The 23,417-nt window shown below is 42.0% G+C and overlaps 1 protein-coding gene across 5 annotated transcripts in view; it reads right to left on the bottom strand.

The window, feature by feature from the left end:
• Positions 1-23,417, bottom strand: part of ndst2a (N-deacetylase/N-sulfotransferase (heparan glucosaminyl) 2a) — a 112,576-nt gene that overhangs the window by 23,433 nt on the left and 65,726 nt on the right. For all 5 annotated transcript variants that reach the window (XM_060872823.1, XM_060872821.1, XM_060872822.1 and 2 more), the window contains one exon: positions 12,874-13,007. The gene's annotated coding sequence lies outside the window, so the exon portion shown is untranslated. The remainder of the gene's footprint in view (positions 1-12,873; positions 13,008-23,417) is intronic.

Genomic DNA, 23,417 nt, shown 5'->3' with positions numbered 1-23,417 from the left:
ATCTGACTCGTTGGAAGGCATTATTTTTGTACATAGCTCCAGCTGTAACATGAACAACAGGTTAATTAACGTGCTTCCGTCTAATACGATCTCGTTTCTATACAAATAGCTCATACGCAGGAAACTTGTATGGCAGGAGCTAAATATAATCTACAATTAATATAAAAATCCAGATGATGTGACTTTTTTTTGGGGGGGAGAGATTTTATTTAGAAGGAAGAAAGCAGTCCTGGTTGTAAGGTACTTCCAAAGAGGCACTGCTTCCTAGCTTTAAAAAACCTTCGGGACAAATGAGTGTGAATTTTTTTACGGTTTCATTTATTATAGAAGAAATATAATCACACAATTTATAGCTTTACCGTTGTGGTATAAGTTGAATAACACTTTATCCCATATATTGTTATATCACGTAACAGCAATATCTGTCATGTCTTATTTCTTACTTCATCATCTGACCAAATCAGGGAGACAAAAACAAAGTCGAAGGACGAAGCATCAGTAGAAGAATTTGTTTCTGTCCGGCGTTTCTTTGGCACACTGTGCGGCGTTCACTGTAGCGTGCAGCAGGGTAAAACCCGACTCCTCTAACGTTAATACGTTTAAACTTTGCTGTTAATCAATCTAGATAGAAAAAAAGCTTAACTAGAAAGAGATGCAGTTGAAAGGCAGGAGCAGTCACAGTGTCGTCATGGTTACACCGTCCATGTACAGCGTATGAACCTCTTTTTTCATATCAGCACAAAGGGCACATCGACCAGTGCATTCAGGGGGAAAATGGCAAGTGTGAAGGCAGCATGAGTCACTTTTTTTTTTCTATGGCACCACATTTGGGTAGGCGCTGTCACTGAGATATGAAAAAGTGAGAGAGAAAGTCGCCTGATGCAGAGCCACAGGTGTGAGAGGCATTAGGAGTTGGAGGCGCTCACGTTCATCACGGGCTGTGCACCATACGAGTTTCATCGGGAGGTAGTCCTGGCTAATAAGCCTCACTAATTACATCATGAAAGATGAAAACAATGACAACTCCTCTTGTTGGCAAAGATCGCTACAGGGTTCAATACAAATATTAAAAAAAAAAAAACAAAAAAAAACAGTATTTAATTGCCTCCCAGGAACCACAAATTAGACTAAGCTTCTAAGCTTAGTTCTAATTTACATGCAAATTCACACTTTTAGGTCTGTGTGCATACTGTTTACAAATACATATTTATCTTCATCTAGTTGAGCTACGGCAAAAGGGGGAGGTTTCCTCCTAGAACCATAAACATGAACAAAAATATATTGTGTGTGTGTGTGTGTGTGGGGGGGGGGGGGGGGTGTTCGCAGACAAGAGCAACTCTCACCTGCACACTGGGGTCAAGCCCTCACTACCCAAAGAGCTGAGAGTGTTGATCACAAAAAATTCCACAAGGCCCCTTTTCGCCCTGCCGTTCACCTCCCACAAGCTCCACGTCAAAGACTCTGCTCACTCTGCTGAGCAGCACAAAAACAAACACACAGATAAAGACAGTTCACCTCCTCCATCACCGCAGCTCTAGTTCATGTCTATCTGAATCCTACTACAGACAAAAGAGCACTGATATTCTTCTTCTTCTTCTTCTTCTTCTTCTTATTAAACCTTTAAAGCTATTAAAAACTATCAGTACAAGTTACCAGGCCACATGTGGATAAAAAAGTTTTCTCTGTGTCTATAATCAACATCAAGAACCTTTCTGATGGCGTAGGGACACTCAGATGATCCGTTATTGCTTTCTTCGTACACGGTAAGCATTAAAAAAAAAAAATAATAGAAAGACAGAAGTATTATTGTATTAATGTTCACAGCTTGACAGGTTTGATTCCTTTTTAATCTGCAGCACAAGTTCACTAGCTAAAAAAAAGCTGAACATTTTTGTTAATTGTGGAAATTATAGCACAAAAAACGAAATTTTGTGGGTTTTTTTGGTGACACAATCAACCTCGCTACACCTCTCACGCAGCGTGTGAAGTTTGACAGAGAAGTGGCAGGAATTTTTTTTTTTAAGGCCGTAGCTTTCCCTCGACAGCTTTATATCTTCCAGTCACAGGTTTTTAATGTAGCCTACACATGACATCGGTTTTATAACGTCTTAAAATAACGTTTTGACATGGCACGGGTTGTGAAAGCTTCAATAAAATGTACATAGAAATCTGCAGCAGTTATGCAGGAATGTCTCAACACCTTGTGTAATCCAGAATAGTTTTCATAGCAAAGGAAGGTCCAAGCCAGTTTTGCTATGGCGTTCTTAATAATATGAGTGTATGTACAATAGTAAACATCTGAGAACAGTCATTATAACTAAGGAATGATGGCAAAAAAAAAAAAAAGAGTCAAAAATAAATGAAGCTACAGGACGTTACCCTCTTTGATTAAAGCTGAATCAATGGTTAATCAGTGAAGCTGGCACTTTATTAAAATCCACTGCCTGACTGAGTGTGTCACTGGTCACCTGGCACACTAGTAAGGGGCACGATGTTCACAGCCATCCAGGATGTTATCAAACCGGAGAGCAACGGCAGAGTGTAGGAGAGAAGGAAAAGGTCATAGGCTTAGGAGAAGTATGTGCTGTGAACAGAAGGGCAAATGGGGATATACCAGCACTGAGCATCTGGGAGGGTAGAAAGTAACACAAAAGCCAGCTGTAAAAGCACCGATGACAGGCCCTTATATGAGTGCTTATGTAGAAGAAGAGAGGCAGATTTTGTCCAAAAGGTGCTAGAGTTTTTCTGCCTTGAGGGTAATCCTCTCCCGCCCACACCACCGTGGTTGTTTAGACAATAAACCAACAGCATCTGCAGCAGGCCACCCACTGTGAACGCATGCACGCGTGTGTGTGTGTGTGTGTTTAAAATAGCTCACAGCACGATTTCTGACCACCTGTCTGGTTTCTTTCAGCAACCTCGCTAATATTATGACCTGTAGTGTGCAAATAAGACCTTCAGCACTTATGAGTTCATAGATCCACATGTCGTTCCACTGCAGATGCTAATGAGATGAGCTTAAGCACGAGAGCCTTTACCGCATTATCTGAGCAGAGAGATAACCCAGAGTGAGAGGCTGAACTACTGTACATTACCATAAAAAGCTGGTGGAGTGGAAATGGATGCAAGAAGGAGAGTGAGAGAGAGGTAATGTAGTGCTGTTACCTCTGGCACTGACGCTCACTAATGAGGTAACACTGAGCTCAAAGGCTACAGCCCATCTGCAAGATATGCCAGGAACCTTGGGCTATTGATTGACAGCGAGCTGACCTTCACAGACCAGACTGCTGGTCATTTGGGCATCGTGCCTCAAGGCTGCTGTGTGCTCCCTTCCAAAAAAAAAAAAAATAGTACTCACAATGCAGCAGCTGGCCAGTAGCAAATTTGCTGGTGTTGGTGGGAACCTGGACTCCCTCTCATCAAACATGTCCAAACTTTTTACATCTAGTAGTTTTTAAGATTTGATTTACAAGTGAAAGCACTGATGGATGCAAAATGTTAATAAATAAATAAATAAATAAGTTGTCTGTCAGACAAAGATGGGAAAAATATAAGCAGTAATAAGCAACAATATATTCTAAGAACCTGTTTCTTCTTGGGAGAAACCTGTAAACCTTTCAGGCTTTGTTTGTTGGCTTCAGCTGAAGCATAAATAATCCTTTACCTGAGGCTCATCTTTTAGTTCAGTAACCCTTGTCATCTATTAACTCGACTACAGCAACTGGCCTCCCAGCAAACAGTGTTAAAGTGCTGCAAATGGACCAAGGCGCATCAATGCAACTGATCTTCAACCAGCATAAACATGCACAAGCTACATCTCTCACCATTATAGCTCCCTGAACATTAAGTTCAAAGGCATAACGTTATGCTCATTATTCATGACTGCTGTTGAACAACATCCCCCAATAGAGCGATGCATTAAAGACCTTATGCTTCATCCTGTCCACATGGTCTGCAATTGAAGGTTGTCATGAGATTCCTTTATTTTTATTTCATCTCAATATAAAATTTATTTCATAGCTCATATAATCGCTCCCTGTGGGGTGGAATAAAAAACTATCTACCTACATAGCAACCTTTAGCAACCTTAAAAAAAAAAAAAAAACAAGAAAAAAAAAAGTGAATGCATTCTTCCTAATCTTCTGTCCTGTTGCATGGCTGAAGAACATTTCTCTCCAATCCATTACACTGTTTATCGCTGCACTGGTTCTGCACTGTAAGGTGCTGTATACATTTATGCCAAAAGCATTTCTGAGTGAATACACGGCTCTCCTATCAGCACTGGACAGAGCGAACAAAGAAAGTCCATCAAGCTGAACATGACCTCCTGCCCGCCTCGTCTTAGATGTCTGCCTCAAGACAGCGGTCACATTTGCCCTCCTGCCCTGGCTGCAGCTTAATTTACTAGTCCCTTGGGACTAGGGGTCAACAAGGCCACAGACACCCGCAACCACTGATTTATCCAGTCTTGCATTGAAAGATGCTATTTCATTTGGAACTCTTTTTAGCTGGCATGCCGTGTGATCATAGAGAGTTATATAAATGTATATATCTGCTGCTGATTTCATGTGCCCAAACCACTCACGTTCCACCCACTGATGACACTTGTTGAGTTTGGTAAAAGTGGCTGTTTCCTGTTCGTGGTCGCCACAGCGGCTCATGTGGTCCGCATATTAGATTTGGCACAGGTTTTACGCCGGATGCCCTTCCTGAGTTAACTGTTCAGTGGCTGGGTTAGATACCTCCCCGGGAAACGAACCCGGGCCACGGCAATGAGAGCGCGGGATCCTGCCTGGGGCCTACATCCCCAGCCACTGTCCACCTTTTATTCTGTTCCCATTATAAGTGTTCTCTCTCTCTTAATGTGTGCGTTAATGCAGGTTAGAAAATGTGTTCTCTGATCTCAAGCTGGGCTTTTTACACCACACTAACGCAACAGATGAATCCCTTTCATTCTGACTGCCTGGGGGACGCCTGCACCATCTCCGTATGATGGTAACTGGCCAAATGTGACTCCCCCACAACAACTGCTGTGGACACACACACAAACACACACACACAGAGAGAGAGAGAGAGAGAGAGAGAGAGAGAGAGAGAGAGAGAGAGAGAGAGGTGACCAATCTGAACTCACACTTAGTGATGGAAGTGAAAACTTTCTCTATAGTGAAACTAGATCACGTCCTAGTTATCTGATTGTACTAGTTACATATTAAGTTGTAAAAATATAAGAACTGTAAACTATGTAGAAATGCATTAAATATGAGTCACACTTTGCAGTAGACAACAGTATAAAAAAATGTCACTAGGCTTGATCCAGCATGCTAATATTTGTGGGTGACATGCTAGTCTTTATAGCAGTGCTCTGAGCTATAGTGTCTTTAAATTCACAACTTAGCACTTTAGATGCTGAGGTCTGGCTTTCAATCAGGTCAAACATCATGGAGTTATTACTCAGTTCTGTTTCTAAGTAATGACTTTGCTTACTATGCAGTCTGCAAAAACCGTAAAAATGTGTCACGTTTCTCTGCCTACTGTATGACACACCATGCTGTTATACATAAAATAACGAACACCTAAACTTCATTTCTGTCAAAATTTCTCTCACATCTGGAGCGTGTTATTTCACTTATACCACAGTGCCGACGATTACGAAGTTTCATTTGTTTTCACTGAAGCACACGTGTTGGATTAGGAACGCACGTATTAGAAAGAGTGCGTTAATATAAACCCGTCTTCGTGTTGCAGATGAAGGTAGTGATACTGTTAGACCAAAACAATGCACTGTTTCTGACCAATCAGAGTTGAGCATTCAAAGGCGTTGTACTAAATGTATTATTCCACCCTTTTAAATGTTTATCAGTATAATTGATACTCTTTCAAAGAGACAGTACAGTGTTAAAAAAAATCTACATTGCTGTTATCTTGGTCATTATTCAAGCTACATCATGTCAAAAACAAAGCTGTGATGACGAAGATGAGACAAACCCAAGTGCAGAGATTAAAAGAAAGACTCCTGACCGTGTAAGCTCCCGGTGTTGAGTTTAGCCTGGTCCTCAGTGCTGGACTCTTGAGCTCTAGGCTAAAACACTAACCTTTTACCAACAGCTCAGCATGTCGCAGCATGACTCGGTAACTAATCTGAAATTGGGTCAATCTGTATCCTGCTTGAGTGCACGAGATTTCTGGAGATTGTTGTATGGTGACGCAAGATGAGGAAATTCTGCAAAATATTATTTAAAATTCAAAACATTGAATTTAAAAAACAAATAGCAGAACTATTCTACTCGACACTAATGCTGCTGTCTGACTGAGCCTGAATTAAAGAGGGTGGATTTTAATTGCATCACAGAAAACAAAGCACATGTATGCAGCAGCTCAGCCTGTGACATACCTGTGAGAAGGATAAACCAATTCAGCATGGGCTATTGGGTAAAATATGCCTCCCAGGGCAGGAGAAAATAGGGACAACATGGTTAATTTGCAGATATGAGCTGTACGGCCCAGAGGACAAGCACTATTAGTGACTGGAGAAACAGACTCATGGCCAAGCAATCAGTCCTCACATTAAGGGAAAAGCTGCAAGAATATAAGCAAAAAATCAGAAAGTAGAGATGATAAACCAATTAACACATTGTAGAATACTGCCTTGTTTGTTTGTGTGTGTGTGTGTGTGTGTGTGTGTGTGTGTGTGTGTGTGTGTGTGTGTGTGTATATGCACAACAGCATGTTCCAGTTGTCACTGCAGAACTTCTGCAATAAGTGTCTGTGTTAGTAAGACTCAATTAAGCTTCACTGAATTTAAACAAAAAACACTGCAAGCTTGCCGGCTGGTGTAAATCGAGCTGGTGTAACACGAGACTGAGCCGTTTATAGATTCGGATTACTATTGACGAGGGGAACACAGACACCAAGACAACACCATTGTTATTTTTAACAGCAACTCACAATGACAGCACAATAACGAAAGATGTTTATGCAGCGCCACAGACACGGAAGAAAGAAAGAAATAAAATAGATAAAATCAATCACTAAGAATTAGCATGTGTGACTTCATATATGTGCTTGCACACTGCTTGGGCAGGAACGGGTATGAACGCAGGCACACAGCGTACGAGGGATGAGAGAGGAGAGAAAAGGAAGAGGAAAAAGAGAGACGCGGTTCAGTGGCCAATAACTGCAACCTCACTGTGTTTTTTTGGTTAGGAATTGGAACAGACTGCAAGCTGAAATGTTTAAAAAAAAAATATAAAAATACAACAGCAATGACAATGAAGCCACCTTCCCTGTCGAATGTGGTGTTTGTCCAAACCCCTCACCCTATTCTGCTAAGACACACAAAACAAACTGAACTACACGCAGCTTGCACCAATCGCGCCTCTCTCTGGCTACAATGCTAGTGCTGGCAAATCAATTGCACAGGCTGTGTGTTGTTTATAAAACTGCAGGCTCAACACATAGAAGACATCTCCACTAGTACATGTGGGAGAAAATGAGGAAAAGGAAAAGAAAAAAAAAAAAAAAGATATATATTGAAAGAAGCCCTGTTGTCTGTATTGTCTTGTTGGTTAGGCTTCCCACCCACCCCCAAACAAGCATGCCTCTTCCCTCCAATTAAAATTTCTTTGGCACTGTTTTTCTGGGTGATATCTTTTCACTCGGTCATTGGAAGGCCCTTCCTTTTTTTTCCCCACTACCTCTGCTTGCCAGGCTTCTCAATTCATTCTAAGGGCAATTCTACCAAGCACACAAAAGTCCAAAAAGGATGCCAAAAGCAGAAACACTCCATCTTGCACACACACACACACACACGCAGACGAAGACAACTCTGACAACAATGCTCATGTAAGGCTCTGGTGAATGCCAAGTCGATCACTGGGAGTCTGCAGGGAACAGTAAACATAATCTGCTTTAAAGATTCGTAATGATTCATATGATTCATCAGGAATCATAATCATGTTTTAATCTGATTAAAACAGGGAAACTGCAGTAACAGTCTTATAGTCTGATGTTCAATATAACGGAGTTTTCTTTCCCAAACCTACAATGCATGTTATTCCATTGATCCTCCCCACACCCCGGTCCATATCCTCAAGCATACTCTATGCGTGTGTAGCAGTTTCTCCAGCCTATATGTAGCTGCCCTAATTAGAGCATAAAGAAAGAAGGAACACTTTAAAGAAGAATGCTCCTTTTTCATGGCAGGACTGCTGTTGGTCCCAAGTCGCACGACTGTCTAAAGCAAGTTTTCCAATTAAATAAGGTTCATGACTGTATGCAGATGTCAGATAACTTTTAATGCTTACTAATAAATAAATAAGACAATTTGAAGTGGCTGTTTTTGTTCCCTCGTGGAACTTTGTGTTTGCTTTTGACTAGAGCCGTGGATTCGGTATTAATTTGCTGCAGTAAGAAATTGTGCATAGTTTCTGTCCACTTTTTTTTTAAAACCTATGCAGTCAGTACAATACAGCAAAGAGGGTCCTTGAGAGTCCTGCATACAGACCTATCTGATGGCTTCTGCTCTATGGTTTCGTCCTGACGTGAAGACAGATCCTGAGGAAGCCAGAGCCGTGTTCGGCGAGTAGTATCGAGGGGTATAATTGGTCATGGTCTCTGTGTAAGGGACAGTTTCCTTTCTAAAGAGCAACACTAGCCAACCATGGATATCTGTTAGATCATGTACAGAAAAGCACAGATCCAACACTCTGCTCTAAAAAGCAGGCAGCAGGCGTTTGACACAGCAGCACTCGAAAAAGTATCCTACACCCCCACAAGAGACACTGAGCTCACAGGCTTGTAGTGGCGATGCTTGATGCAGCAACAAATCCACAAACTGTACATGAGTACATGTCCTATACGAACATGCACAGTTTTTACCAACCCCAATTATTATGACCAAACGCACACACTAATTATGTACCTCTCTTTCTCTGTTACCTGAGAGCCGTGACCGCAAATCACACATCTCGTTGCCATGTGGTTCACGGTGACATGACGTATGCAGGACCGCAGCTGTCTGAACAAGACCTTCATGCTGTCCCAACAAGACCACATGTGGAACAGCATGACCATTCAGTCACTGAGAAATCAAGATTTGTCACAGTGCCAACTAGCTTTCTCACACCTCAGCATCACCAGTGTGTCACTCAAATCAAAGGGGTACAACAGAGAGGAAAAAAACAAAACATATTTCTGACAGCTCTACATCTGACTGAAGGAGCCATCAGTCGTGTCGACTGGAGCTACAGCTGGTGCTGTACTCAGCACTTCTTCCTTCGCCATAGAGTTTGAGAGACTAACGGTGCTGGTGTAAACATTACCACTCCATCTGCGCCTCTATTTCACCTAAAACTCTACCTTTCAGTTCAGCTCACTCGTGTTCATGTGCAGGCCACCATTTGGGACACAGACCTCCAGAAAAACACTGAAAACACCAAAAATAAAAATACCTGGGCTCAGTTAGCACAGCGGATTTTCATTTTTATGCAATTTTGTCTAGGAAACACGAGACACTCGGCATGATGTCTTTAATATTTTTTCCCCAGACAGCTGTATACTAACCATATAATTTCAAAGGGTTCGTAGTAAAATGGAATATTGGCATGCTTCATTCATTCATTCATTCATTTTCTACCGCTTATCTGAACTACCTCGGGTCACGGGGAGCCTGTGCCTATCTCAGGCGTCATCGGGCATCAAGGCAGGATACACCCTGGACGGAGTGCCAACCCATCACAGGGCACACACACACACTCTCATTCACTCACGCAATCACACACTACGGATAATTTTCCAGAGATGCCAATCAACCTACCATGCATGTCTACCATGCAGGGAGAAAACCGGAGTAACCCCCAACGCTGGAGATGTGAGGCGAACGTGCTAACCACTAAGCCACCGTGCCCCCCTGGCATGCTTCAGTTATTGTATAACAATAAACAAACTAGATGCTGATGGTCATGTGGCATTTCAGATATGGCACCGGAGATAGAAGACTCAAGAGTCAATTAAGATGTTACTGAAAAGAAAGTAAGAAGCAAAACGTCAATAACGTGAATAAAGGTGCGGCATTTAAATGATTAAGATCTCTAAACAGGGTGTACCCATTTACCATGAAAAAAAAACATCAACATAAACTTCTGACATATTGCAGGAATGTGTAAATACATTTAGAAACTAAACATGGCCAAGTTAGTGTGGAAGAACTCGAGTAGCCTGCACAGAGCCCTGACCTCAACCCCTACTGAACACCACTGGAATAAAGGGGAACTCCAAATGCACCCAAAACCTCTATAGCTGACATTAGGGTCTTCCTTCATTAATGTACTTGTGGTTCAGCCTAAAAGGGCACAAATCCCCAAGGCCACATTAGTAAATCTAGTAAAAATGCCTCCCCAGAAAAACGAAGGCTGTTACAGCAGCAAATTAGCATCAAGTCCAAATGAATGCCCATGGATGTGAAATGAGATGTTCATGGGTAGAACAGGGATTAAAAATCAGGTGTCCACAAGCTTAACAATGGTGTACTTCTTTGCTCATATTTATTGATGCTGATCCACGTCACTGAAATGACATGGTGCATGCTTGAGATTTACTCTGGTTTGGGAATATACATGTCCAATTCTCCCCAAGAGAGATAAGAGGTCATTAACAAAGAAGGAATGAGAAAGAACAGATCGGAGACTCTGGGACACAGACCTCCGTTCACAGACACAGACACAGACACAGACACAGTTCAATGTTTAGGCTCTGACGAATAAACAGACTAGAGGTCTAAGTAGCTCTACACAAAAAAAAAAAAAAAAACAGACAAAAGAAAAACACATTCAACAACTCGCAACAAGACGGGACTGATGTGAGATACCAGACAAATAACAGCAAATCAAGTTAGCCTTTATCGCAGACAACCTTATCGCCGTTTGCTGATTGTCTCTCTGTGTCCTGCACCTTTTAAAAAAACAGACAGCAGCCATAATAAGAACAATGTTTACTGAAGACTGCAGAGTGAATTAAGGGCAATAAACCTTTGTGTTGCTCGGGTAAGAATAGGTGCAATTTCAGGGAGAAGACAAAGTAGCAGTGATGTTTGGGGCTTGCAGAGAGCACAGGCATCTCCCTACAGGTCCACACACATATAATTGTCGCAAAAGGCACTTTAATATACAGCACCACCGCCGACAGGACGCGATGGACCTCGTAGCTTTCAGCGCAGCTAAATTTTACTGTTAGTCAAAAAGCAATTTCAAAGAATCTTTTCCTCCACATTCTCCCAATTTTAGTGACAATTCCTACAAGCTCTCCGTTTAACATAACAGCGACCGAGCGAGGAGGGTGAAGGCCAGCACGTTTCCCCTGAAACACACAGCCAGCCGTGTGCATCTTTCTGCAGCTGAATATGTTTAGGGGAAAAAGCACTACCTGTCCTCTTCTGCACATGAGCTCACAGATGCCCAGAATCACTTAGAGTACCTCATGATTGACAGAAGAGAGCAATACATTCATTCCCAATTAAAGTGCAGGGCTAATTATTCCCTCACACTCCCAGCTAATAAAAGGCTGTTGCATCGTCAGAACCGGAAGTGATTATAAGACGAATGTTTTACAGTTGCTTCGATTTTATTTCAATCTAAAGACGATTGCAGTCGATTGGATTAGATGCGATTGTTTAATTATATAAATTCATAACTACGGTCCTGATACTGAAGAACTGACACGCTTAGGATGAGCCAGGCATATGAAAGAAAGTCTTGTCAAAGTTATCCTTACTTCCTCTAAATGATTGTGGCATTCCATGTACCATCTACGTACCTCATGGAAACATGAAATGCTTTTAAATAATTAATCCCAAGGAGTCCCAAGTCTGAGAGAATTAATTATGAGTTTTAAGCGTAATTTACAGAGATGATCCTCCAAAGGTTTTTAAACCTCCTTCCCCAGTGTGATCTCGTTCTGGGTTAAAATTAGGGAACGTCGCCGAACCCCTCGTAAAGGTATCTGAGTATGTTCACACTTCACTGTGGTACAACAGCTGATCATGTCTGTCTGTTAAATCAACATAATCAGCATTTAACCTACCGTAACATGATCTGGAAATGGTTACGTTATCAAACAGTTATTTAGATTTATTTTGTATGCAAGGTCTGTCCCTTGCATTCTCCCATCATTACCCCAACCACCCAGGGGACTATGATGCAACCACCGGGTTAAGAATCAGTGCTCTTCACTTACAATATTTCCACAAAATTTCTATTTAAAAAAAATATATAAATTCTATAAATTATCATCTTGCGTTAACTCGGATTAGCTGCTTTAAAAGGTGCCTTTAGACTGAGTAAAGAGGCTTTCTGTTCTCCTCTTAGTAATGGCTTTAATTTTCTTCTCCACTGCAATTCCACATAAAGCATAATGGATAACACTTCGGCTGATAACTGCTAGTATATTTCTTTAACCCTTAAAAAAAAAACCTGGTAGCTGTTTGAATGTCTGTTTGAACATTTCTATGAGAGGCAAAATACAAAGTTCGGCTCGTAGTCGAGTTACACAAGACCCCAGCTATACATACTGTACTGTGCTCCTGACTGATGACTAGAAAGATCAATATACATATACTTCGCTGAAAGAGTCACCGAGAGCATAAAATATCATGATCATCATCATTACGGCTGCAACACGTCTGAAAGATAAGGGATGTGCTTATTGTTTAGTCATCCATCTCAGCCATCACTACTGTCAGGCCCTTAATGGAGATGCAGAGGAAACACTGACAAGAGGCACAGAGTAAAACAAAAGAACTGAGACAATATAAAGGGTCGGGAAAAGGGAAAAGGCCGCATACGTTCACACAAAAGGAAAAAGACACTAAAAAACACTTACATTGATATATGAAACGAAGGAGGGATGAGAGGGTGACCCGTACGTCGTGCTGTAGACGGGGCTTCCTTTGGTCGGTTACTTAATCCGTCAACTTCTCCTCTAATTGTGCAAAAATGTGCAATAAATCCACGTTTCTGTAATGAGGACAGAAGAGATGGTAAGGTTAGGCTTTGACGAATGACTCACTGTGTAGTTGTGCCACAAGGCAGTCAATATTTGCTCTCTGCTTCATTTGGGAGTTGTGTGTATGTGTGTGTGGTCTTTTCTCCTAGACTCTGACCTACAGACAAACACTTCGGGGTGAAGTGGGTAACACTGTATATCAACTAAAAATCAACACCACCAGTCTTCCCAATTAGACATATTGAGGTCATTTTGTGCAGTTTGACCAAGTACGTGCTTACACACACACACACACACACACACACACACACACACACACACACACACACACGCACAGAGACAGACCCAGGAGAGTGGAAGTTGATTGAGGGGAGCGTGAGAGTGTGAGTGCGATCTATCTGTGAATTCATGTCTAGTTAAAGCTCACACACACACACACACACACACACACTACAAGCAGAATTCACTTATCAAAACACATTTTCCGGTGGTATAAAAAAGTTTCCAATGAAAGCAGGACGGACAGAAAGAATGTGCGAGCATGTGTGAAGACAGGTGTATAGAGAAAAGCTCTCAGGGAAAAAGACACCTCCAGGGTAAGACTTCACAATACCCAGTTTGCATCTGCTACTGGTGGGGGGGAAGGGGAGTGGCGGGTCAGAGAGGGATATGGAGTAATGTCAAAAAACAGCAAAAAGGACACACGGGAGACTCCTTTGTACTTGTTGACGTGGAATGAGGTTTTAAAGTTTAATGGAGCTCAGGGAGACGGTAGATTTCTCCTCTGGGATGGCAAGCTAATAACATAAAAAATGTGAGGAGTCCAACGACCAATCAGACACACGGTGTCTCACACACACACACACACACACACACACACAGAGACAGAGGCGGGGGTGGGAAAGGGTCACAGCAAACCATCCACATGTGCAACTTCTAGATATCAGTCATAGCTAGATAAAATGGAAAAGCCAGACATTTCATTTATCAGGCTAAAAAGAACGCTTCAATTTATTACCCAAGGTCTTGCAAACAGACACACACACGCACAGAGACACACACGCACGCACAGAGACACACACACGCACGCACAGAGACACACACGCACGCACAGAGACACACACGCACGCACAGAGACACACACGCACGCACAGAGACACAGAGACACACACACACGTGTGCACAGAGACACACACGCACGCACAGAGACACACACGTGCACAGAGACAAACATGCACACAGAGACACACACACAGAGACACACACACACAGAGACACACACACACAGAGACACACACACAGAGACACACACACACAGAGACACACACACACAGAGACACACACACAGAGACACACACACACACGTGTGCACAGAGACACACACACGCACGCACAGAGACACACACACGTATGCACAGAGACACACACGTGCACAGAGACAAACATGCACACAGAGACACACACACACACACACACGCACAGAGACACACACACGCACCAACAGAGACACACACACGTATGCACAGAGACACACACGCATGCACACAGAGACACACACAGCAGTGTCAGAGCCCCAGTAAGAGCTATGTTCCACCCTCCAGTGCTTATCCTAATATTGATACTGAGGCTGAACAAACTAAAGCTATCAGAAGTCACAGAACACCAGCACTAATACAGCTATCCTCCCCATTCGGTCTCTCTTCCTCGTCTTCTCTCCAATCAGTCTCTCCTCTCACCAACGATCTGATCCTCTCTGCTCCAGACAGGAGCTCAACTGCACACCTTCTTGACTGAATTCAGACCGATACGGAGTTTAGAGTGTAGCAGTTGAGCCACAGCATCTTTGATTGTCTAACCTGAAATCTTTTAGCCACTGAAGTGCCATGATGATTAGATAAATGAGTAGAAATGGTGCCTATAAATCAGATATTAAAGCTTTAAACAACTCGGGATCAATACGCTCTCAGCCTCATGATGTCCACTAGTGCACTATTACGCTTTCTACCCTGTTGCCATTATTAAGACAAAGGAATTCACCTGGCCACACAAACACATATCTAATAAACTCTTCCTATGGATCTATGTCCAATCAAGCTGGCTCATTAGGATTACTAACATGATGGCACCACACCCACAGACACTATTTTTACCCAAACTACGATGACTCTTCTTTTAGTAACGAAGAACGTCATTTTTTTTAGTCCAGTCTGTCGTGGACCAGCTGCATCCCATCGTGACGACGAAGATAAACCGCTTAAATCTGAATTTGTCTCAGAAGCACTTTTTTTTTTTGCATATTGTAAGCTGTCTGATATTCATTAGTGCGTTCTGATTCATGTAAGAACATCTGTGACTCTGTAAATTTGCCGTCAGATGAACTCATGCGAGGTTTGATCTGGTAAGCAATGCTGTTGAGTCCCTTTCCTGTCAACATCTCGTATCTTAACAGAAGCAAATAGCGAAAATATATGTATTATAACACACTTCATGATATTATACACAAGAGTGAATTATACATTTCCAAATGATTATTTTTTATTATTTTTATTATGTAAAGTTTTTTTTTTTTCTGGGCTATATCTACTTTGGCCTTAAGTCTCACTGGAGAGATACTGTGGCGCTATATGAACGAGTCTGATACCACAACCAGACAGGAAACATCAGGGGATGGAGAAAGTATAGCACAGCTCCGAGTTCAATGACAGAAGAGAAGATTAGAAAATGATTATATTTATTGTGGTCTGTGCAGGGCCAGAGGCCTGCGGCTGCCCTGTCGGCTATAGCCATCCGTTTCTCACTAACTCATGAAAAGGCTAGTGGACTGGGAAAAGCAACAGGAGAAATTCCCCTTAAAATGTAGCAGTCACAGTGACATGTTATTAGCTGAGCAGTGGCTCCAATCTGAGCCCGGGCCACGTGGGCCGACCGGGCACAGGAACAGGGAGGGGTGCACTCCATGCCACTGCCACTCACAGGACTGGCAACAAGCATAAACATCTAGATATTCCTCAAGTCTAAAGCAAGTGAAAATAGAGGAAGCAGACAAACACCCAAAAGGCAGCACTGTTTAAAAGTAGAGCACATTTTAATCCCATTCTTTGAGCAGATTGAGGAAGGAGTTCAACCTGACAGGCATCCGGGTGTCTGCTAGGCATCATAAGGAAGAGATAAGACCTGCAATTCTATGAGATCCCCAAAGAAGCACTCATCATCGAGCATTTCATCATCCCCGATACAAAGGCAGAAGTGGAGGCACCGGAGACAGAGACAGAATCCTTTAAAAGCACAGCACTGTTCTCATCATCGCATCTCCTAATCCCAGCAAATGCACCGCATCACTTTAGCTCAATTCAAACTCTGTGTGAAGCTGGACAATCGCTGGCTTTTCAAAAAACTAATCTGAACAGCAAGCTCATCTCTTTGTTCCATGGTCATAATCTATCTGAATGTAATCTTTACAGAACTACAGTGCTCAAAACAAAGTGAGCATCCATGCCCTGTGAAACATCGCACTGGTGTATAACAAACTTTATGAGGCTATGAAAAGAGGGGATGTTTTTTCCCCTTGGATGCCAGACAGAACACAAGCACCACCGTGTCCACCGTTGCCAGGAAGCTAAAATTTTTAAATAGATTTTAAGCACCTCAATAAATCCTTGAATGTACCAAGGCAAAAAAAAAAAAAAGTTGTTGAAGTTTCAGTCCTTTAATGTAATGGAGAAGAGCCAAGATGAGCTTGTTTTTCCACTCACAAAGCTGAGTTTATCAGAGACTTCAAGTAACACTCAAACAGAACGCGTTAAGTGTTTAAAAATAATAATAAATAAATAAATAAATACTGCAGAAACAATGCACGCAGAATGATAATGAGGTAGGAAGAAAAACGTGGGATTATAAGGAGCAATCTATAGAGAAGTGTATTTGTAATGGTAACGACGAAAATAAAATCTAAAGGATATTACCACAAAAGCCCTAGTGTGCTTCGATGAGAAAGGTGGCTAGTTTTTCTTCTGATGTGATCACCGCTTTATAATTAGTAGCTCTTCCTTTACAAGAAAATTAATAAATAATAATAATATCCGACCAAAGAATCCACAGTCTAGCTCACATCGCTTTTGTTTCAGCTCACAAGTTTCGCCTGCACTCTCAGGACCTACAGGACTCAAGTTCACGTATATACTGTGTAAAGTTAGTGAAAAGTTACTGAGAAGCAAAAAACAACTGCTAGTAGAAATGAATCGGTGTCTTTCACATCCCACGTCCCACTTGAGAAAATTTCATTTCTTCAGAATTTTTATTTTTTTATTATTTCAAACTGGAGGAAAAATAAACGAATAAATAATAAAAAGACTTTAAGTGACCTCTGTATTGTAAACAATGTTTTAAAAAAAGTTTTACAAAGAAGAATCTTGGACTTCTAGACAGAAGCTTAAATTTCAGAGACATATAATATACTACAGACTACATAGAGCACATTAAGAGCTTCACATCAAACTAACTCTGTTGTTCAGCACTTTATCTGATCACCATCATTATTATGCAACCTAAAACGTTACTTATAACCCAGCAACATGACCCATCTGCTGCTTTCCACAATCCAACATGGTAAAACATTGTATATGGTCAGTGCTTCGATGGATAAATCAAGGTTTAAGGATTAACAGCATGCCATCAAATTCATGGGCTTCATAAATCGCTTGTTCAAGGGCATCGCTGTGCAACCCGCGGTCCATAACCTGCCTGCAACACTGAAGCTGAGGAAGTACAGCGTGTGGGTGAAGTTTCTATCCTGCGGTTACAATGACACAGAGAACTTCAGATTGTATCATAATCCCTGCAGTGTGACGTACACTGTAACGTCTGCTGGCAGACACAAGACCTGTCAACTTTCAGCACAACTGATAAATAATGGAGTACAAGGACAAGGACAAGACATTGAACCCAAAGTCTTTGTCAGCCAAAGACGGCGCACCGCATTAGGGAAAAAACCCACAAACGTCTGTGGAAAAAGACAGACGCATTCATCAAAGACACAACAATATCTGACCCCTGGCCCATCTGTCTTGACTGACACAATCAAGTTTCTTCCAGAACTTTCCATCACGTTGAGTGCTTTCAAACCTGCCACCACATTTTACACCTTTCAAAGCACAAGATCATTAAGCTTTTTTTGTGAGAAACAGCTGTGGGATAACGAATCGCCAGCTAACAAACAGAACACAAACTGTTCTCCTGACACGTATAATGCGGCTAAATAACGTTACGAGTAATCCTAACGTCAGAACCCGAAACCGAACTCCCTGTCTTAAACAAAGTCTGTTCAGAGATCGCAAGCACAAAATGGTCAGAATATATTCACACACACCTCCTCACGTATATTTAGAGGCACGGGTACTTGCCCATCACAATGTGTGACGCAGCTGCAAATTTAATTTGCAGAGCAGGAAAAATAAAAGGAGCAGTCAGGAGATAAGGCTAATGGCACTTTCAGGCTGTATGTCCTTGTGAGGACAAACCGAGACGATAGCAGCTCAGGAAGTGAGGGAGGGCTTCACTGCTTGGTGGAAGATTCAGTCTAGCAGATAACGCTCTATTCATTAACTTCTGGCTTTACTGATTAACTTAAAAACAGCATCAAAATACAAATTTGGATATTTACACAGACACGGACTCTGACTGTGATCCTATACTTCAGGATCCTCTGCGCAAAAAAAAAAGTGGAGCAAAGAGCAGACACACGGAGGACCGGGGACGTTCGAATAGTTCGGCCTGTCAGAACTGCAGCACTCGTCAGATGACACTTGGCTCTTTACTTGGTTCTTGTGGGAAACACAGACTGTCCTGACTGCTACAGTTTAGACACGGAACAACGACAGGACAGTGACAGATGATTTACTTAAGCATCTAGTAAGGAAAGTTCTTTTGAAAGCACATTTTAAACAATGTCCTGTGAGCACAACTACTGCACAAAGTGCACATATAGAGATATATTACCAGTTACTGCTCACAAATGCTTTAGATAAGAACATTTTCAGACCTATAAACACATACAATATGTCCATCTTAAATGTCCAGTCCAATTAAAGGTGGGGTGCACGATGTTTGAGAAATGCTTCAGAAAACCAACAAACAAAACAAACGTGTAACCAATCAGCAGAAAGGGGCGGGTCTTGTCAATATGCGGCAGAGAGTGTTCAGTGTGCATGTGTGACATTAGCAGAAAGCGATTGAAACGTTGACATGGCGGACACCTGCCGTTACCTCTGCCTCGGGTTCTAGGTGTTGAACGTCGTCTTCTGCATGAAACGGAGCTAAACCTTTCACGGTACAACACACAGTACTACAAAAACACATTCGACCTGTATTACCATAGTATTACTCAGTTGATTTACTGATAAAAATATCCCCTTGGCCAGCTGCCCCAGCAGGTTCCACCATAATAGTCGCATGGGTTACGTATGTATGTGTGGGCGGAGCCATCAAAACAGGGATGACACCCATTTGGGTTAAGGGCATGTTTGTTTTGGTGATTTCAAATGTCAACATTGGCTTGTGCACCCCACCTTTAAGAGCTTCTGAATGAATGATGACACAAATGGCTCATCTTATCCTAAATCCTAAAATCAGTGAGGTGAAATTAGAGTTATATTAAAATGGGAAAATGATAGAGTACGCTAAATAAAAGGCAAATAAAAGCAAATCACAAAAGAGAAACATCAAAGCGTTGCATAGTCATACAACAGCGTCACATTTAGTGACGTTTAGTCTGTGAATGTTAACATTACAAGTCGAAACACTTCCAATGAGCAAATCAAATGCAAATGGCGTACTTCAGAAATGACTCAATCATGACTGCTTATTTTGCCAGAATGCAGCCACCTGGTGTTGCTGATGCAAGCATTTGCCAAAAAAATCCAGTGTGTGGTGTGATTACATATCACAGTCCAAAATATCCTGCAGACTGAACCTGAGGTACACTTTACCCATCATCTAGAAAGGCTCAGACAACATATATATATATATACACACACATACACACACATACATATATATAAATATAGATATATATATATAAATATATATACACACACACACACACACACGTGTGCTAGTTTGTCTTCAGATACAAGAACTCCTTAGTAACTACGGTGTCTGATGACAGCACATCTCATCCATCACATGGATTAGAGTTTATTCTTTCACCAGTTAATGATATTTTCACTGCATCTTTTTCTACTGTGAATATAAAAAAAAGATGCGTCAATGCAGGTGTTTACAAAAAGGACAGTTCATTTTCCAAAAGCTTTTTCAGGCAAGTGACTGTTAGGTGTGAACAGGATTTAGGTATGGAACACATTTGGAAGCATGTAAATGGTACGAGAGATGTTTGTACTTCATGGCAAAAATGCAACCTAATTTCAGGTCATCATTCAACAGTGAAATAAGTGACATGGTGAACTGTTTCATATGCACATGACACAGGAGAAGAAAAAGCACAGACAGTTAAAAAAAAGCCATTTGGAGTGCATGACTTTAGCAAAGTGAATACCTTGAGTACAAAGTTTAATAACCAAGCAACCATATACAAACACAGCAAATAGTCAGTCTCTCTCTCTCTCACTCTCTCCCTCTCTCTCACTCACACACCTGAATGCCTCATGCTAACAAACAAAACACTACATTTCTATGCTTGGGTTCCAGCTCATTTGCTTCACATTCATTTTGTTCTTTACTCACTTCACACACACATACACACACACACACACACTTCACATTCATTTTGTTCTTTACTCACTTCACACACACATACACACACACACACACACTTCACATTCATTTTGTTCTTTACTCACTTCACACACACACACACACACACACACACACACACACACACACACACAATGCAAGCAGGAACACAGCAAGCAGGAGGGGCAAAGAGTTGCAGGTAAAGGAGTGATGGAGACAGAGATTAATAGGAGAGGAAGTTTCCGGAGCACATCTGTTTGTGACTGCGACAAGGCCATTCAGGTGCTGAAAAATGTACCCTGCCACGCCACAGCGCCTGTGGCCAAACACAGAGACAGTAATATATCTCAGATGAGAGGAGCAAACACGCATGTACACACACACACACACACATGCACACACACTCTGTCTCTCTAAAGGCATGGCTCTGCCACCACAACAGATGAGACCCACAGAAAGGCTTTGTGAACTTTCATTACCGCAGCACACCTTAATTTAGCCTCCCGGTTCAGGCAGACAATGTTCTGAGGTGGTGAGAGAGAGTTAATAATGAGCAATGCACCAGCTCAAGAAAAAGGAAAGACTGCACCTGGCTTCTTAGCCTCTGAGGAATTCCTGTCCAGGTGACATTTGACCCTTCAAAGCCAACCTGGACTTGTGCTCTCCTGACAGCCCCTCATTAGCTCGGGTGTTGTCCCCTTAACTAATGCCACCTAAACAAGGTCTCAGTCTTCTTAGTCAGTCCTGTTCAAATCATGCCCCGAGGCTGCAGCACTGGAGAAGCCCATTTTAGCATATAATCAGTGTCTGGGAAGAGAAAGGGAGACAGGCAAGCACAGAAAGTAGGCAGGATGGACTGACGTAAAGCAGCGGATGTATGTGACAGTCTTCCAGCGCAAGCTCCAGGCAGGACAGGAAAGTGATCCAGGCAGCTCCGGCTGTTGCAACAGGACTCGAACAAACCACGCATAGAAGGAGAGAATAGCCACAGGCTGTGGAGGTGTAGCAGAGCAGAGCCCATGGGATGTAGGATTACCTAAAATATTCACTGAGGTTTTGCCCCGTCCCCATGTCGCCCATCACAGTAAATACAGGATCCCAGAGGCCTGCTGCTTTACACACAGATTAATGCTAATCCAACTTAATGCTTGAGGCATACACATACACATACACTCACTGAGTTCTCCGTTCGTGTCCCTTAGAATTGTGATCAAGCCCAAAACACTGCATGGAAATATGCAGCTATCCACAAACAGCAAGGACGTCTGTGTTTGTTAAAACGAGAGTGAGGGGAAAAGCAGGAAGCTGTAAGTGACTGCTTCTCTTTCTGATGTGTATGTGTCAGTCTCTGTGGAGCTGTACAACATGATTGCTGCCTGAGGGATAAAGAGTGGGCGAATGCGTGTGAGACCTTGGAAACGTGTGATACAACTCGCACCTCATGCACAAACAGTAAAAGACTGGATTTATGCTCTGAAGCCATCAGATAGTCAGGGCAAGACAGTTCATATTGTTCATTCTTATCACCTTTGCGACCTGGAGTATTTCATCACTGACCAGTCGCTATTAACTGAGCTGCAATGCCAAATAGCAGGGCACTAACATGGGGTACTTTTTAATTAAGTAGCTGTTAATATATTTTTGCTTGGCAACATCAAATTATGCATTTTACTGGTTAGTTTTAGGCTTTTAAAGTCAAATAAGCGATATGATATCTATGGAGTTTTCTAGTTTAGCAGTCTCATGTTTTAAAGCAGCGTGCACTATCCAGTCATATACTGACTTTCTCAGGTTAAGCAGCACTTAAAACTGCCACATAATCTAAAATTTCTCTTACTCTAGTTTCACAGTCGCATTAAAGGTAGGGTCTCCGTTGTTTGACATTTGAAATCACCAAAACAAACACGCCCCTAACCCAAATGGGTCCCACCCCTGTATTGATAGCTCCGCCCCACACATACACCAGACAAGTATTATGGCGGAACCTGTTGGGGCAGCTGACCGAGGGTATATTTTTTTTATCAATAAATGAACTCAATGAGTAATACTATGGTAATACAAATGTGTTTTTGTAGTACTGTGTGTTGTACCGTGTAAGGTTTAGCTCCGTTTCACGCGGAAGACGTTCAGTTCTCTCCAGCGCTGGAAAGCTGATCCTATATTAACACTTCTTGCCTTATCGTAAGCCTTTCTTCGCTTTCTTTCTTTGTTTTTAGCATCCACGTCAATGTTAAAATCGCTTTCTGTTAATGTCACACATGCGCACTGAACACTCTCCACCCATATTGACAAGACACGCCCCTTTCTGCTCATTGGCTACACGTTCGTTTTGTTTTGGTTTTATTTGGCGGCCCAACGCAGTTTTCTGAAGCATTTCTAAAACAACGGCGACCCTCTACCTTTAAATGTGCTAAATATTTAAGTTTACAAGATAGCCTTATGTTAGCTTGAGCTTGTAGCCTAACTCAAACAGCAAATATTACTGCAGTTAGCAAACTGACCTGGCCAACAACACGACCAGCAGTACATTGTTTATTTATTTAAATAAGGCTTGCATTCGAAAGTGTCATTCAACAACACGCACATCTATATGAATCTTTGCCAGATGTGTGATATTGTGCATATGAGTTACAAACATCTCTAAGAGTTTAAGTCAAGAGTTGTAGCAACAAGTG

Source organism: Tachysurus vachellii, chromosome 6 (genome assembly GCF_030014155.1).
Source record: "Tachysurus vachellii isolate PV-2020 chromosome 6, HZAU_Pvac_v1, whole genome shotgun sequence".
NCBI lineage: Eukaryota > Metazoa > Chordata > Actinopteri > Siluriformes > Bagridae > Tachysurus > Tachysurus vachellii.
This window is presented reverse-complemented; position numbering and strand designations above follow the sequence as displayed.